General features: G+C 37.5%; 1 long non-coding RNA gene across 1 annotated transcript in view; it reads left to right on the top strand.

Moving 5' to 3' along the window:
- LOC133274570 (uncharacterized) overlaps positions 1-19,397 on the top strand; it is a 40,773-nt gene extending 21,376 nt beyond the window's left edge. The window contains exons 2-3 of the long non-coding RNA XR_009745185.1: positions 2,888-3,067; positions 19,030-19,397. This is a non-coding gene — a long non-coding RNA (uncharacterized LOC133274570). The remainder of the gene's footprint in view (positions 1-2,887; positions 3,068-19,029) is intronic.
- Positions 19,398-19,685: the final 288 nt, after the last annotated feature.

The raw sequence follows: 19,685 nt of genomic DNA, 5'->3' as shown, positions 1-19,685 counted from the left end.
AATCAATTGACATTAAAGAAGACAGGATAAATTCAGTACATACTCATTCTACAAAATAGTGTACTTGAGTGTCTAGATGCAATTGAATTTTCACCAGTGCTTTGCATAAGAAACTGTACTGTCATATAGTCAAGGTTACTTAATGGCAATGTTGTCATATTTCCTCTATTTAGTGTAGGTTCTATGTATATGCATATGGGGCTTATCAAAATCTACTGTGGAGTGACATCCACATTTTGGCTGAATACAGGAGCAACTGAACTTCTCCTGTGATGGTGTAAAACGGAATGAGTAATGTCACAGTCAAAAGTAATTTACGGTCTGCAGATTTAAGCCTTGTTTATATACATAGTCTCTGCAGTTTAATTAAACTGGTGCCAACCTCCATTTGGACATCCTTCTGTTTTAGTTAAGTTTAGTTTAAGCCTATTTTAAGTGATTTACAAATAATCCAAAATATGACTGTCCACACAGAGCCTTCTGTACTATCTTAACCAAATGTCTTTAAAGTCAGATTTTTAATTGACACCAGTAAAACTCAACAAATGGTCTAGTCTCAAATACAGAAGGGATTATATGAAATGCTGCAAAAGATGAAGTCCACCTGATATCTATTAGTGGTAAGTGCAATGCAATAATTTAGAAGCAAGTGCTAAAAGGAGTACAGATGGAACACATTAAGTGAAACTAACAATAATTGCAAAGGCTAATAATGAGAACAGAAAAACTCAAATGAGACTGAACTAGACTCATGGCTTCATGTGTGTCTTCCGTATGCTGGTAGGTATGTTGGGGTGTCTTCTCCAGACTTACATCACTGCCTTCCATGCTGATAAAAGACAATTTGGAAGATGGGAGCCTGTGATAGGAGCAGCCAGCACTGGGATGACATTTCACTAGGCTCCACTTTGTTATCCCTGTTTAGCACAGCAACAGCACCTGCTGGTAGGAGAAGTAAAAAAGCCTTTACAGAGAGGAAGCTTTTGTTTCTTGCTATCTCACAGTTCCCCTGGGGTGGGATGGAGGACAAGTATGTATAACAGGCAATTATGAGTACATATAAGTCTGTCTGGGGCAGGCCAAATATATTTTATTGAATCAAATTACTTTGGATTTCCCTGAGAAATCTGTGACTCTGGCTTCCCTTAGCATATCATCACAAATTCTTCATCTTGATGGCAATAAGGTTGTTCTATGTATGGCTGCACAGGAAGCTACTGAAAGGTTCCTACAAGCTATTACTTCTCGTAAGCCCATTCACTCCCCTCATCTCATCATCCCTAACTGTGGGAGAAGGATGCCAGAACATGATGTCAGAATTTTCCAGAAATATAAGGACTGGTGCACTTTCTACTCCCATCTAATTCAACAGTCATGGTTTGCATTTGCTGCCAGATGGCAAACACACTAATTTCCATTGACGTTAGGGGGAAATCATGCAGGCTCAGAATGCAAGAGAAAGGAGCTACTGAGGCATGGACTGAGATGTATTCCAACAGGGCCTTTCAGAGGCTGATCAAACCAGAGGATCTTTTCAAACCATTAGGAAAGCGAATTCAACCAGCTGGACTGTCCTGATAATTTATGATATTACATCCATCCTTTAGGCTTATACATTTTATTTTAAATGGTAGCAATTAAGAAGTTGAAGAGTTGTAATATGGGTACTTCATATCATCATTTATACACTATAGGGTGCTCAGCATGCCTTGTTTCACAAAGGCTGTACAAAATATGAAAACATTAGATTGTATCAGTAAGGCTTATATGAGCTTACATTCATCCACATTGATGTAAAAATTTAAACATCTACATAAATTAAAGCATTTACTTAAGAATGATTCTTAGATGTTTTCCTAGGAAATACCCTATACACTTGGAACAGAATGTCTATATCATATATATATATATATATATATATATATATATGTTTCTAAAGACACAAAACATCCTGCAGATTATCACTGAATGGTAACTGAAAGGGCACACTATCTTATTAGTTTTGAAAGTTGCTGGTTAGACAAGCATTTCTGTAGTAAAGATTTCTAAGGAAAGTGGTCAATTACCATTACATGATTGAGAATCATGTTGAGATCTGTATGAAATCAGACCCTGATACTGTCTTCCTTGCCCTACTGTAATTTATGTATTTGGTAGCCTGGCCCACTACTGAATACATGCTTAGAGCACATAGCAGTGGTGTCAGAAGCAAAGAAAAAAATTAACCCAGGTTTTGTAAGTATTTTGTTTTCTTTCCTAAGCAACAAAAAAAAGGTGATCAAATCCTATCATTGTATTGACCTTAACAATAAATATGCCAGTGTATTCACATATTGTTTGCATGTAATGAATAACAGAATGCCCTGCTTTAAATAGATAAACAAGTAATGTTTAATGTCTCCTATGGAAAGTCATATGTTATACAAACACAGTCATAAAACAATATTGGAGGCTTTATTTTAATCAAGACTAATGTTAAGCCATACGCACTCTTTTTTCAAGACTGCTTCTTACAGTCTTCAGGCAATTACATTTTTACACTTGGAAGAAAAGGAACAAAAAGGATATTGAACTGATTAAAGTTTCTTCCCTAATATTATTCTTTCAGGCATATTCAGTACATGCAATACACTGCGCTGCAAAACTAAAAATAATCCTATGTTAAAGCAGGACTGAACCAAGACCAGTTAATATATGCCAATAAATAGAAGTCTGGAAAGGTCTTAGTTCTAGATGCTTATGTCCATTTCTACAAACGCTTATGTAATCTAAAACAGAACATGGCTGTGAGTGTCCAGACTGAAGAGGTCATTTTATTCCATTGGCAAAGGAGATAATCTGTTTTGTGTCTGGCTCAAACCTTGCAGTGCATGTATCTGTTTTATAGAACAGAAGACTGTGGTGCACATCTTCTTGGCCATGTGGATGCCTACTTCAATCCAAAGCAGGATTCCTAAGGATTATATTATTGTTCCTCTTTGGCCACAACAGCAGTGAAACTGCTGATTCCCTCCAAATCTGGCACCAGAGAAGTGTTAGCCCAGAGAAAATACTTCAAGAATGTAAGGTGAGGAATATTGAGAAGTGGGTGCAAATCATTTTACCTGAGAGGATTTGCATTCATGGTTTTGGGCTTGTCCTGAAGCAACCAGCAACATCCAGGAAAAAAATAGATGGGCACATTGTCAGTCATGCTGACTCACCCTGGGGTGTGGTTTTCCATGATTCCCTCTATAAGTCTGTTTTACTGTGTCTTATATTTAGATTGCAAGATCTGGGGGGGTAGAGGCGGGGTTGGAGGAACTGATTGTTCCATGTTTGCACATTGCCCAGGACAAGGACAGTGGGGTACCACATTAGGTCACCCAGGGGGCTACTCCACCATTATCTCTGTTGATACTAAGGCCAACAACAGTGACATTATGAGCAGGTGATTAAAACACAGAAAGATCCAAAAGCCTGTGGAGCGGGTCATTTTTGTTCCTCTTGATTTGAATGAGAATGTTACAATGAACCAAAGGAACTCTCAGCCTGCAATCTTAAAATATGCAAAAGGGAATGTTTGTTTTCTCACAGCACAATAAGTTGTGAAACTCATCGTCATATTGGGGATACCTAATGTATCCCCAATATTGGGGATACCTAGTGTAGGGATACCTAAAAGTAAAAATGAAGATAAGAACAGATTAGACAAATTTATGGATGATAGGACTGTTGGTGTCTATTAAGCTCAGTGGGGCAGATGCAAACCCAGCCTCATAAAAATCCTCAGATTATGTCTGTGAGAAGGTTGTCAGGAATACCTCAGGAACAATCCCTTTCTACAGATCCTGAGGTTTTTTTTTTTCTTTCTTATGTATCCTCTACTCACCACTGTTGTAGACAGAACAGCAGGCCTAATAGACTATGTTCAGACTTTACTCTGAATCAGTGTGGTCTTATATACTTAAATGCATGTACCTAAGATCTAGTCGGATAGGACCAAGAAACGGATTTGTGGGTTTTAAAACTGGATTATTTGCTTACTTGTCATAATCTTGATCTTTTTTTTTTCTTCATACTTGTGAGTATTGTACCATAAGGGTCCTAGAATCCCAGTATAGCAGAACAGTTGAGGTAGGAAAGGATGTCTAGAGGTTACCTTGTCCAATGCTCCTGCTCAAGCAGGGTCATCTGGAGCCAGTTGTCCAAGACTATGTGCAGACAGCTTTTGAGTATCTCTAAAGATGGAGACTCCATAATTTCTCTGTGCAATCTGTGCCAGTGTTTGGTCACCCTCACAATGAAAAATAATTTTCTGATGTTCAGAGCAAAATTTCTGTTTCAGTCTGTGCCCACTACCCCTGGTCCTCTCACTGGGAATCACTAAAAAGAGCCTGGTTCTGCCTTCTTTACACCCTCTCTTCAGATATTTGTACACATTGATAAGGTCCCTCTGATACTTCTCCAAGCTGAACAGTCCCAGGTCTCTCAGCCTTTGCTCATGAGAGATGCTCCAGTCCCTTAAACACTTTCATGGCCCTTTACTGGACTCCCTCCAGTAGCTCCATGACTCTCTTTTATGTTGGATTTCTCTGGTACTTGGGAGCCCAGAACTGGACACAGAGCTCCAGTGGCTTCTTAAGTGCTGAGTAGAGGGGAAGGATTACCTCCTCGAGAATGCTGGAAATATTTTGTCTAATGCAGCCAAGGATAACTTTAGCCTTCTTTGTAGCAAGGACATATTGCTGGCTTATGCGTCAAATGATATACATAACATGTAGGAGAGCACAAATGACATAGATAACGTGCAGGAGAACACACATGGTCTTAAACATTCAAGTTGGCTTTTTCTTTCTGTGTATGACCAGCAGTGTTTTTGCAGTGATAATGCAAATATGTGCTGTGCTATGCTAAGTCATCAGCTCAGCTACAGGAGGTGTGCAGAATGGTCAAATATTGCCCAAGGGCATAATTTCAGGGATACAGTGAGCTGCCCCTTTGCATATATTTAATCCTTGGCCTCTACGAGGATACTGCCAGCAGGGCTGACAATTAGTGCGAATTGTGGTGGACTTTTGAAGTTAGCCAGTAATTTAATTGCTGGCTAAGAGGTGCAACTTGGAAGTCTGGGAATTTTGTGGTCTCATAACTCTCCCTTTTGTCCCCCTTCTAGCCCTGCCATTTCACTGGGTTGTTTCATCAAGTGAAGCAATTATAAAAGCTGATAGCAGTTTTCTCTAAATTGTTGGCAGGGAGCCAGCATTCTGTTACAGAGGTGCGATGCACTGCATCAAGTGGTTGCACTGAGTGATGCTCTGTAATGATGTGATGTGGCTATGTGATTAAATACTTGCTTCCTGCCAAATCATTCTCCCTGGGAAACAATTGTCACTGCACTTAGCATCTCTCCACATTTGAGAGCAATGTGTTGTGCTTTCCTTAGAAGCGAAAGGCTGTTATTGCTAAGGGTGAAAACCTGATGTCTTTGGTACCTTCATTAGATACACTTCCTGAGGCCAAGAACGTGAAGGTTTGGTCTCAGAAAAGTTTTGTCTTTCAATAGGATACTATTAAACATAGTGAAGAAAACCTACAGCAGGGAAAACACAATTTGAGCTTTTTCCTAACTAGCTTTTCCACACATTTTCCTCTTCCACCCTCTGTATGCTTTCCACCATCCTTAGTCCAGAGCCTACTCCACACACTGAGAAAGACCCTTTTTTAAGACCTGCTTCCGTACTTTCTAGGTCTCAAAGGAACCATCCAAATCAGCTCCAAGCAACTGCACAAAGTATGAGGCAAAGCCCACTCCTCTGAGAGGCAGTGTTCCCCTTTCCACTTCTCCTATCACCAGTCACTCTCAGTCTCCTAGTCCTCTGCCAGGCTGGCTTTGAAACATCAAGGTAGGAGATTCCTGTGTTGGTGAGAAAGAGCAGACTTGGTAAAGGGCAAATCTCCTTCTGGGCAAAGGTGAGAGAATGCCAAAATAAAAACAGTGATCCTCTGCTTATCTTAAAATCCCTTGAAAATACTGCCAGAACAAAAGATCTACTTTGGTTTTGTAAGAAATATATATATATGTGCAAGGTAAATCCAAACCTCTGGCAAAGCAGCTACTCTGGACTCCCAGGACTCAGTGGAAACACACCTCTTGCACTGAGCCAAAACACCCTGGGTCCTTGACAGAGCGAGGTCTGAACTGGAGATGGAAAAGAGGGGGACACCTCTCTAATACAGCTAGCACCATCTAGTGACAGCTACCAAAGGGACCTCCAGTAGGCTATAACATTAGAACGTAACAGTATCCATAAGAGCCTATTTACGGAAATAAAAGAAATGCAAAAGTTTTTAGAAAATATGAAAGTTTCTATCTGCCTGCATTGTCCTACCTGTATTAAAACAAGCCCCACATGCAGAGTTTTATGCACATCTTCTGCAGTCATGAGGTTCATATGTGATCAGTGAAGCCTCCCCACAAATGCACAGTGACCATATGCTTCCAGTGTTGTCAGGCAGGTCAAAATTGCAATGCACACTGCTCACGTATTGAGCAGTGCAATAATTCCTGGAGGCACTGATAGGTATGTGTAAATGTACAGTACAAAGAAAAGATCTGAAACAGAGCCATAAGAAAAACCTCTGAGGCTTACACTCTATGGCATGAAAATCTACATTTGCACAGGCTCAGAAATGTGCACAAAACTGTACTCCATCAGTGTCCTTTTAGGATACTGTACTCTTGTAGATCAGTTAAAAAGCACATTTATATGAACACACATGATTTCTGATTCTCAGTGAAGAGTATCTCTTTCATCAAAGGGCAATGGTGAAACGTGATGGAACATAACAATCTAGCGGGGTCATATTACTAACTGTTGCCTTTGAAAATTATAGGTACAGTAGATATTGAGTTGATGTTTTTCTTGGCAAGTTGTTTTATCCTTGCAGTACTCTCCTGAATACTCTTTACTAAACCTGCCATGATAACAATAGCGAGGAGGTTTTTCATGCAGTGAAACAAGCAACACTTTCCTAGAGACTTCCTTCACAAATAAACCTAACTTCTTTCTGTTAAACTGATATGACTCTTATGAAATTCTGTGTTTATTTGAAAAATCATCCTTATATCATCTTAGAATTCTTTTCCTCATGCTACTTCAGGAATTAAAAGGCACAGTGCCCCTACCCATTAAGAAAGTTTGGAACATTGTAGTTTGCTTCACATTTATGGTGAAAAATGTGGAATATATTCTATTGTTGTAAGCTTCATACTTACAATATCTGAAAGAAAACTTAATAAGTAGAAAATATGTACATTACATATATTATTTTTTTGTTTCTTCTTACTTTACCCCTTTCAGACAAATTCATTGCTTATGAAAAATATCCATCCAGACAAAAGATATTGTCCACTTCTTTAAAATGGGTCAGATCCTCAAATAGTGTTAACTGACATAAGATGCCCCATATGAGAATCTGACTTCATTTTCCCAGATTTGAGAATAAAGCATTCACTATGAAAAGATCACTATTTTCACGACATGTATTTATTTTCATGCAGGCTCTAAATAAATGATTATGTGATTTTTTTCAAACTTTTGAGATTGTTGTACAGTTTTTATATATAAAAATAAATTGATAAATATGTAACATCTGAATAGGATGCCCTAACACACCTTAGGACATATATGCTCAGAAGAGCCCCAGAAACTTTAAGATTAGCTTTATAGCCTGCAATCAGTTTCCTGACGGCTTATGATGCATATAGGATCTAGCCAGTACACCTTATTAGAGATAGGTGTTCACTCATTTCTAATGCAGACTTTTGTAGACTTCCTCTGAATTCTGCATGCTATTTTTTTTAGCAGAAGGAGATGCCCATCCACCAGAAACTTGAGACAGACATACCAAAATAACCATTTGTGAAAAACTCCCACATTCTGGATTGCTGTGATTTTTCTGTCTTAAAAGGACCTCTGGAGAGAGGGAGTACCTTCATTTTTTGAACTTGATCCTTGTAATTCCAAATTAATGGCCTTACCAAACTGAGAAATATGACTCAGCTTCTATCAGGACTTTGCAAGTACATGCAGGGATGATTCTGAAGACAGAAAAACAGAGGTGAGCCTCCAGCTCTAATATTCTCTCACATTGTAATTCTTTGCCATGCATTTACATCACTCCATGCATTGTGCATGAGCAGGATTGTCATTCCCTTTGAAGCATTAAAAATACCCCTTGGTCCTAAGCATTTAAACCAGGTGTCAATGAAAAAAAAAAAAAAAAAAGGGTAAGAATATTCTATCCTATTTGACGCTGGATCAGAATATACAATAAACACATTTGCTATTGATTCCGTTATTCAGAACCTTGATCTTCCTTATTAATTTCTCATACATAAATGGGAACCAATATGCCTATTCTGCATTAAAAAAAAAAAAATTAATCAAAATCAGATAAATGAGGCAAAAAGCTCAACCCTGCTCTTGTGCTTAACAAATTATTTTGAACAGCTCTGGTCTGTTCACCTCTGCGCTGAGTTGGCAATGTATCCCCCTTTGGTCAACTCTAGATCTCTAGCAACACCTATGGGAGAGTATTTAATTAATCCTCTGTTACAGTTGTAATTGCATTATCCTGAGGGAAAGCCTGACTAGCCAGGAATATTATTTTAAATGGATACTGTAAACAACATATGTCCTCAGGAGAGTTCAGTTAATACAACCATTTTGACCCTTTCACTGCTGAGTGCTTAACAATTTATTCTCATAACCACTAAAAAGGACTTTTTCCTTTTCATGTGGGGTTATTTAGACTTCATGCTTAAAACCTGCATAGTGCAATTACATACCTACTCATCAAATAAAATAATTGCTTACAGGCTGCTCAAAATATTTCCAGCTAAATGAAGAAGGTATTGACATTTTGCTCTGTCCTAGTCTACAGTCCCATTATGAAATGCAGCTCTTTCTTTGTGAAAACATATTTCTCTAACAGTGGCATAACCTCTGCTTCTGCTGTACCTTCCCTGTATGCTGAAAAGTATGATACAGCCCAGCAGGTTTACCTCATTCTCCACATTTCTCTTACATATTTGATATAAAGGCAGGAGCAGGAGAGAGGGAGCCTGGAGTGACACTCCTGGTTCATGGTTCCTCCATGAATTTTGTCAATTGTAAAAATTTAGTCAAATTTCATATATCTATGTCTAAATATTTTGATTTCTAAAAATGTAAAAACTTCTTAAATAGTCCAAAATTTAAGTAAAATTATAAAGGAATTCGTTTTCATTGAGCTTTCCAATGCTTCATTTCACAAGCTTTCTGTTGTCAAATGAGAGACATACAACTTTATTTGCTTTCATCTACTCAAGGCAGAAATGGCAAGAGCATTGCCTGCTATTTCACCAGCACTCTGTGAGGCTATGCTCAAATACGTGAAGTCTCAGAGATTCTCCTGTGGAAAGTGTTATGTAAGTGCAATGTATTTTTAGGAAGGACATGACTAGAATAGTAAAAGAGGACTTTGAGGCTTTTTTTATTAGAATGCCTTGACCTTTTTTTTAAACTGCCTTTTTTACTTCCTGGGTCCACAGATAGCATGTATGACAAGTGCAGTGTACTGAGATCAACAGATTAAAAGCACAAGCTTGTGGAAGCTCAGTCTCTGGCACAATTTTTAAAGCCTTCTCTTAATTTAGGAACTATCCAATGACATAGCTAAAAGTATGGGTGGATTTACCTTGCTTTCTGTTTTCAAGGAATGATATGACAGCCACAGCTGGTCACTGGTTTGTGCACATTTCTCCTCCTAAATATATATCTTTCTGGTTTGTGATTCAACTGCCCTATAAACAGCAGCTATCTTGTGCAGCTGTTGCACCAGCTCAGTTTATACTCTTCTTTTGCACTTTGAAATCTCAGCTTGTCCCAGGACCTGAAGAGTTTCCTAAGATGTATATTTGAATGAATGCTCAAGCAAACCTCTTCTCTTCTCTTCTCTTGCTCATTTTTTTTTCTTTCCTAAAGTGTTTCAAACTTCAGAATGAATATTGTTTGCAGGACAAACACAATGAAATAAATCTTCTCACTGGACCAGTTTGGGAATTTGAACATTGATTGTATTACACCCAGAAAAGCATGAGGAAAACATACAATTAGATATAAACAACACAAGTGGCACAAACTCATTACCTAGAATGAGCGGATTAAAGGCTCTTAAATTCAATAGGACTAAATTGAGCCCTTCCTCATGAGTGTCCCTACACAAGTAGTATCTGACCAAGAAAAACAATGACAAAAAGCAAATAACTTCAATGACTTGTATACTGCCAGAAAGACACAGTATATCAGAAGAAAATAATCACATTTTCCACAGTGTGAGAAAAAGAGCATGACCACAGTAAAATCATACAGGATTAGACCATAATGTATGAAAAAACCTCTTTAGAAACAGAAATATTTTCTCCGGATTTAATAGAATGTTCAACTGTAATTAATTTATAAAAGAAAAAAGCAAACAACAAATTTCTTGAACTAACAGTCCTGAGAATATAGTGTGTGTATCTTGCTTCTGGAAAATTTATTAAGCATAGGGCAGAGGGATACATTGAGAGAGAGAAAGAGACAGACCAAATTTAATCTCTCTGTTCTTGCCAGTGTTTGCTGCTGTAGTGAATTATCGCAAACTTCATAAATGTAAGTAAAATGGGACCCTTGAAGTCTCAGTCACTTTATTTCAACAGAATGTAACCATATTCCAATTTGCACTTGAATTAATGGGAGACTACATAGCTTTGAAAGTCTTAAAGTGCATGTCTCACCTATTATAACACATTTTATTAATCAGTGACTTATATTAAGAAAGACCACCCAGACCAGCTTTCTGCAACTCTTTCAGTTGAAAAAAAAAAGAAGGAAAAAACCCCAAACCAAAAAACCACCCTTATTTGTTCTTTGCATACAGTACCTTAACAAAATTACAAACTGGTTCTAAGTAGACACATTAGGAATGTGCTATCTTGAACATTCAGCTTTACTTAAATCAACTTCACTAATAGTTCATGTTAGAATTTTTTTTTTAAGAACACTAAATGTTAGTCTTCTGGTATGAAGGGCTTCTTTTCTTCCACTCCTTTTTTCTATACATCATCCCTCATGTCCAAGTTTCACCACAGCAAACACGTCCTATCTCCCTTTGATGTTGTCAAATATTAGGATTGGCTTTTGATAATGTTGATATAGTGCTGTTAGTCAATATTCATAGATGTCACATGAAATGTTTGGGAAGCCCCTGATACATAATGGGAACACTACTGATATACAGTGTGTACTAAATGAAAAAAAAAAAAAAATTCACATACAACTCAGAGCAATCCAAGCATCATCACTTTGGGTGCCGTGATGCTGGTATATTTTCATGAAGTAGAGAAACATAAACAGTTTCTTCTTGTTCTTTCCATCTGAGTGCCTGGAAGATCAGGACCATGCAATTTCTATGCACGTAATGGAAATAGTATTAATAACTTCTGTGAGTATATATTATCCATATTCATTATAACAAATATAGAATAGAGAAACTATAAATAGAAATTTCTGCTTCGCTGGAGTGCAGTGGGAATATTGGATCTACATAAGGAAAAGAGCAATATAAAGGGATTTAAATTGGCAACAAGTCCAAGTCTGGGAATATTTATACACAAGAGCTTTGTCTGATAATATTTATGCACATAAGGCACAACAGTCCACAGAACTCTTCAGAAACTTTAGTGAGCCATTCAACATCACTTCCAAATGAAAAATAAGTCCTATTACCTGGCCTTTTCCTATAGGTTTCTCATTTTCTAAGACACACCAGCAGCATTCTTTGCAAAATGATTCAATGGGTTTTGTCTGAATGTTTGTCTACAACCATCAGGTTAAATTCTACCCTCCCAAATACATGAGTGGTGAGGACTCATAGATGCTAGCCTATAGAAATTAGAGCTGGAAAAGTCTCAACAGCATGAATGTCCCAGTACTATACATTTGAATGTTACATTCACTTCAAGTTTAATTTGAATACTCCTCCTTTGGGACAATTTTCAAAAGAGTTGAACAGACTTGTCTACAAAAGGGCCTCCTGATACTATTTCTAAACCTTCCTATTCTCAGGTTCTTTCCACAACCCAGAGTAGTATCAATAAACAACATAATACACAAAGAACCTGACCTTCCAAAACTGTAATTTATAGCACTTTCCACAATACAGAGTGCCAAACAAACAGACAAAGACGGGAATAGATGTTTTTAATTTTGTTTATTATTCGTTTGCTCAATCTGTGAGGCCTCACATAATGTCTGTGGCTGACCTCAAATTAAATCACATTCTCACTCTGCTTACATTTCCCTGATACACCAAACAGAAGAACAGGGAGCATGGCATTTCGGCATGTTACTTCTACATACAGCATCAACTGAACCATTACTTCTTGTGGAACATTGACAAGACGTTGAAATCCCTTACATCAGACAAATGGACTTTATTATACAAGAGAGAGCTTCATAACTGCAGACCTTTTGGGATGACAAAAACCCACTGAATTCTCCACTTTCCACCAAAGCTGCCAGCAATTTACTGGTTTTGGCAGACTTACTAAGAAAATTCTGTTAGTGAAGGCAGAAACTCTAAGCCTAGGTCCAGTTGCTGCCAGTCTGCCACACACAGAAAACAGATCTCAACTTTCCACATCTGATCATTGTTTGAAAGGGGCATTTAAAAGCTTACATTCTGGGGAATATCTTTCTATAGTCAGAACATTTAATCCTACTGATATCCAAACCATTCTGAAAGAGAAATAGGTTTATGGCAAAGTCACTTCAAATTAAACTGATGTGTTATTTCATTTCTTGGGTGAAAAATTAGGACCTGATCCTAAAATATGTCAATCATCCTCAAAACTGAGGGCTCAAAACACACTGCTGAAAATACTTAGCAACTTCCAGGTTAGATTTCTTAATGTTATTAAAAATGTTTTCACTTGCCACACATACAGGAATATCAGTGCTTTAACCAGTCTTAGACTTTCCAGGAAAATATTCAGTACAGATTTAAAGTGATTTATAGTGAATAAATTACTCTGTTCAACTTGAATTGCAAAACTGATGCCAGTGAGTGAGGTTGGAGATGGAGATCATGGCAAAATCATAGACAGAACAGATCTCTAAACACTCTTTTCTACCCAGGGCCCTCACCTTTAATATGTAAACAGTGTCTTTTAAATGGTCAGGTAGTTCTTATGTGCTCAGACATATCAATGATGTCATGCATGTCAGAAGACAACAAAAAAATATGAATTTCCAAGAAGAAATGTAAGAATCATTTGGAGAGAAGATGTCTTTATTTGTTACCTAGAAAACCACTCAGTAGGTTGGTTTGTTTACTTGCTGAGGTAAGTTACAGAATATCTACACTCTTCATGAAGAAGTTATGTTTTTTGAAAGAAAGTGACATATGTAGTGGAAGGTTCTCTACATGTAGAGGTCAGGGTATGTAGCAGCTACTCTAGTCCTAACCCACTATTTTTCTAGACAGCTTATGGCATTTCCCTATGAAGTAGGCATGCCAAATTTTGTTCGTTAAAGACTGTCAGTCTTTTTGTGACACAACACACAAGGCGTATTACTGCACCCATGCTTCATGCACTGCTATTGATTGCACTAAATGTAGATATAAACTGTGATATGAATGAGTTCTGCCACTAACTGGGTTCAAAATCAATGCCATATCACAAGTTATTCAATGCCTAAACCAACTGATAGCTAAAGATGCAAGAGGACAGAAAGAGTTCCAGGGTTAAAAATAAATCCTAAGGTGTCTCTGGCAACAGGAAACTTGAGTAGAGCAGCCTAAAGAGACATAAAGTGTCTGCAGAAGGAGAATGGCCTGGAATAAAAATGCAAGATAAATATTTATAATATCAGGGAAAACATAATGTAAGGTATTTGAGTTAGTACCTTAACATATCTGCCAAGGTTAATTTTTCTTTCTTGAATTCAAAAATGTGTTGCTGCCTAGTTATGCAGAGAGGTATGTAGCTCTCCAAATGTGTGTAAAAGTGTAAGCGACAAATAGTAAGAGTTTGAATACAAAAGACAAGTGTATTAACTAAACATCTCCCAGACTGTTACATTTTGGATTTTTTTAAAGGATGAAAGAAAACTCCAAGTTCAAATTGTTTAAGGCTCAGTGAATGGGGTCCTCAGGAAGATCTGTCAACTATTTGGCTGATGGATCACTAAAGTTTATTTTGTTTGGGCTCAGGATTTGAAGAAGGTTTGGGTTTTGGTTTTTTTTTTTTTTTTGCAGTCTTCCTGATACACTAGAATTTGTGCTGGATTCTCTATATCTAAAACTCAGATAAACCCCCCCTTCCTTTTTTCACCTATCAGTTCACATGGAGAAATGAAAATGTAAAATAAAGACCAGGATGCATGTAAAATCTCAGGGTTTATACTTTCTAAGATGCTTCTATCTAAATGCAGATTTCTGGGAAAATATCCTAGAAAATTTACATCTAGCATGCAAATCTGTGCTGTATGGAGAATTTCCAGTCAGAGTTCTTTTAAACAGAGTGAAACTTGCATTATGTTTTGATTTGAATACCCAGGAGATTGAGAAATATCCTGTTCTCTAGTTATCTGTGGCTCAAGTTCAGTGTAGCCAGTACTGAGCTTTTCTGTAATAGCCATGACTTCTATACTGGTTTAGAAATAATTAGTCCCATTCTTAACATGGTGATAAATCTGTTTCCATACTTATCCCATTCAAAAGTGGAACTATCAGTCACAGAAAAAAATTAGTAAAGAAATAATCAGTAAAAGTTATTCTTGTCATAAATACATTGGCTTCAAAGCACTTAGACCAGGTTCAAAATTTATCCAAGGGAATTTTATTATTTAATATTAATAGCGCAGCACCCTATTTCAACATTAAAGGCTGGAGAAGCAGTACCAGAATACCTGGCAATGTGTGAAACCAATGACTTCATGGTGTGCTCATTTGTAGAGTAATACCTACAGTGCCTTTTCTGCTGATACCTCTTATAGGCTACTGCAACTACTGGTCACTTCCTTGGTGTCTTGAAAGCATGAATTATGTTCCCAAACTTTCCTTACTTTTTTATCCATCACATCTAATTCAAGGTAATATTTAGTGGTCTGGGCACTGTCTTGGGCACAGGAGTTTCCTGGGTTCTATTTGCTTTGATAGCTACGATTTATTTGCTGGCTTTAGCTATTTCATAAAATGACATCAATATCTACAACAAGTTGTGGGTGTGTTGTTGCCAGTGGGCTTCTACATTTGTTCATATGAAAGGCCACTCATCTACAAAGCAAGATGGGAATATCTAGTCTTGAAACCCCAGCTGTCCTCCACAAACAGTTGCAAGAAAAAAGGAGGAGGGGGGGACGTGCTAAATATGCTGAAATACTTATGGTGAAGGACTGTAGAGAACAAATCCTAAACTGGAGGAGTCTTCATAGAGAATGGATCTAGAGCTGGTCATGCTTGTTTTCAGTTGTGGCTTGTTTGAAAGGCAGTTTAACTGAACTGACATTGTAAAGATAGTCACAAAATTTCACTGGAACACTTTTAATACTACCTCACAATGTTCAAGTAAGTTAATCTCACTCTGTTAGAAAATGTCTGATGTACACAAGTCAAGCAAGAGCAACATCTAGCAGAAATACCGGTGGGCTGGGGTAAAATATGTTGTCCAGTTAATCTCCAAATAGTAGGTTAAAGGTTCTGATTTTTAATAAAATTTGGTTAATATGCCAAAAAAAACCCTGTGAAGTTAATAAAGGTTGGCTCCCTAAAAGTGTCTGTAATCATTAGATCTTTCTCTGATCATGCTATGAGCTACTGCTCAAGTGCCCCCAAAAGCCCGAATATCTTCACAACTTGTAAGATACACAGAAAAACTTGCTTGGCCAGTGCTGACTCAGAAACAAGTTGAATATTCAGACAAAATGGAAAGAAAAAAAAAAGATGCTATATCAAAGCATCTTTAGTTTAAATGGTTGAAGCTTTCAAGCTTAAATTAAACAAAGCACTTAAGCATGACTTTACTGGGTCATAAGCATATGCTTACATGGTTTTGTTCAGCATAGGTTTATAGTACAGTGCAATATTCTTCTTCAAAGTTCTCAAATAAGAGCAACAATTTTATTAATTTCCTTTTTTTCTCCCCTGCCTCTTTAATTAAGGGTTGTGTGACTCTGCAACCAGTACAGCTTGTGGTACTGCAGTGATATACTAAGAAATCCATGCCCAATTGGACACGATAACTTGACAATTTTGCTTTGAGTGTGAAAGTGTTCATACAGTTCTACCATCTAACACCACTGACACTTGCTTATTCTATCTCACACTGCAGCTGTTTGCATGCTGTTTCTTCTCAGCTTCACTCCTGTTCTCTACTTTCTGACTAGCTAACTGGTGTTGGACCCAACTGCCACTCGAACACTTTTCCCTTCCCTCCACTGGCAACAAAGGCAGCACAACCCAGCTTCCAGTTTCACATTTAGTATATAAGTCTGAAAAATTCCAGTCTGACTATATCAGTCACTAAATGAAAATGATGAGTGGGCTTGATTCCTGGCATCTTGTGCAACTGCTTCTGAAGTTGAAGGAACAATGTGTTGTAACTGAGCACCCTGTTTGTCCCTTACTGCTTAATAAATATATCTGATCTGATACCAACTCCAAGACTGACCCTCTTTCTGAAAATTGAATTGTTCCTCTTCAGTGCACTATGGGCATTTATTAGGCTAAATACATGAAACTGCTGTATACTTATGTGGGAAAGAGAGTGTGATCATCACTTCAGTATTTGCAGTAGAGCATCTACTACCTGCACAGTTTATACCTCTTCTGCTTCTGAAAACTGAGAATCAATAGAATATATTTTGTTTCCCTTTTGGATCTTCTGCAGTGGGTACAAGCAGTCATTTTTTAAAATGGCACTCACCAACTGTCATCTTTTAATATTCCCACCTCCACTCCATTTCCACACAATACACGCACATGTACACACATACACACACTCTGCAGCCCTTGGAATCCACAGTGAGATTTGGTTTTACTTACAGAGGATACTCTGCCATGACTGTCACCAAAGTTATATAATTGGAAGGAAACAATAAGATGACAGATTGCTTGTTCTAAATAATTGGATAGACAGGGTAGCAAACAGTGGGTTATGAAAAATATTCCTCAAAGGATGTCAAACTTCAATAACTCACATAACAAAAAGACACTGATATCTGTCCTCCTGTCACAATGGAATATATTTAAGATCGAATTATAAATTTCTACCTCAATTTTTAAATCTTTTTTAAGAAATAGAGAGTGAAAAGCCTGAGGATTGCTGCTGAACTTCTATTAAAAAAATGACACAAAAATGCTCAACTGTGTGTTTAGGGCAGAAAGTTTCTAACCTTTAAACAATGTGAAAATATCAAGCTCAATACTATTAGTTTTCAGTCAGCAGAGCACACAGACTGAAACTGAGCACACCCTGACTGAAATCACAATTCTGGTGTGAGAGGTGCTATCCGCATACTTTGCAAAAGATAGTCCTTTATTACAAGAGATTTTATCTTCTACACTGTTGTAGAGGTCAAAGAAAAATAAGTGTTGTATGCCACTCAACTGTATTGGTGAAAGCTTACAATAAAACCCAGTTTTGCAGTTGCCCTATCAGCTAAACCACACTCACTAGCTGTCACTGGTTGCTTATTTTTGTATATCCTAAAAACAAGGACTTATACAATACCCCAGGATAAAGGGTGGCATAGTTGAAAGGAGTAAGGTATATCCATCATCCAATTTTACTGTTCACATTTTAGAAACAAGCCACACAGGTTTGCATTTTCAGTGACATCCTTCCAAGCACTACAGAAAAAATCTGGAAGCAGATTTCACATTCAAAAGCTGCTCTGCATGGTTATTTGTGGCAGCATGACCAACTGGCTTGTTACTGGGAGCACTTGCTGATCCTGGACACATTTACCTTCCTTAGCTGGAAGCTTATCCCCTTTCTGATTGCTCCATAATAGATTAGCAGTTGTCTCCATTTACATACACACAAAACAAGAGTCACTTCACTGAATCCATGCTCAAGAGTTAGAAAATGTAAAATCTGAATTAAGATTTTATCTGTGATTTTACCTGTGATTTTACCTGGATCACAAACCCACAGGAAGGTATGCAAAGATTTCCACTGACATCAGTATTCTCCAGATCAGTTCCTACTCCAGCCTCTGTGTAGCATCAGCCTTTTCACCAGTACAAGCTTACTTATTCACCAGAAAAATGTTATTTCAGCACATTGGTGGGCTCTAGTGTTGTTCATTTACTATTACTCTTCAGTTTGAAAGTGGTACAGGCTTTGAGACCATGTCCCCATGTTCTTTACTTCTTCATTAATATTTTCTGTAACTGTATAGAGTCTTACTCTACATTCATTTCAGCAGTAAATGAGCACGGGAAGTGCAGAGTCTCTCACTGTCATCTTTCTCTCCCACACATTCACTCCTTGAGTAAATCTAACTTGAGTTGAAATTTGATATGATCAAAGATTATACACAGTGTTTCCTGTAAGCAGCTGTTTCATATAAATTTTGTTTTTCTTTGCTTCTTTTGTTTTGTGCAATGCTGTGTGATTATCTCTAAAAACATGTATGCTGGAGAAGTTTTATTTGCAGCTCTACATCTTCTTATTTGAACAGACTCTACAAGAAAACAATGTAAATGGTGGGAAAAATTACAAAATACTGGTTTTCAATAGGTTTTCAAGTTCAGCCTAATTAAGGCTGAAGGTTGTCCAAAGAACATATGGGAGAATAGTTTTCAAAATTGCATCAAATTAATAATAATTTACAAATCAGTGAAAATAAACTTTTATTATGCCAACTCTTAGAAAAAGCCAAGAATCATAGAATATCTCAGGCTGGAAGACATCCATAAGGATCATTGAGTCCAACTACTTGCTCCTTGCAGGACTAACTAAAACTAAACCATATCATTAAGAACATCATCCAGACACTCCTGGAAGTCTTACATGTTTGGTGCCATGACCACTCCCCTGGGGAGCCTGTTCCAGTGGCTGACCACCTGCTCAGTAGAGAACCTTCTCCTAATGTCCAAACCTACTACCTTATTCTGCTGCACTACTTTTTACCTGTAAAATTCTGTACTTTTCATGGCTTGGAGTCTTTGAATCAAAATTGTACATTGATGTAAAAGTTACACTGTAAGTTCTACACAAGTTATAAGCATTATACAGAAATTCTCTGGTGTGGTTCTAAAGCCTGTGTGATTCCAAATTGTGGACAATGTAATTGATATTACACTATGTGTAACCCAAAGCAGCAGCAACTTCTTGTAGAAGAGTTCTTTAGGCAACATTTTACCAGAGAACCACTTTGTGGGTGACCACAAAGCAAGAAAGTCAAAATCCTGCTGGATTTAAAAGCAATGAAACTCAGAATCTTAGTCTATTGTTTGCTGTTTGGAGATTCTAGTAAGGGATTCCATTAAGGGAAATAGATAGTTCCATTGCACCCTGCTATTTATAATACAATCTACCATCACTGCAAAGCAACCTCTAGAAAGAGGAAAATAAAAAGAAAAATAAAAGAAAAAAAGAAAGGAAA

The sequence above is a fragment of the Pezoporus flaviventris genome, unplaced genomic scaffold, assembly GCF_033815535.1.
Source record: "Pezoporus flaviventris isolate CSIRO_AGI_PZ_B2104156 unplaced genomic scaffold, CSIRO_AGI_Pfla_v1 ptg000036l, whole genome shotgun sequence".
In the NCBI taxonomy this organism is placed as follows: domain Eukaryota; kingdom Metazoa; phylum Chordata; class Aves; order Psittaciformes; family Psittacidae; genus Pezoporus; species Pezoporus flaviventris.
The sequence above is the reverse complement of the archived record's forward strand: the minus strand, read 5'-3'. Positions and strand labels throughout refer to the sequence as shown.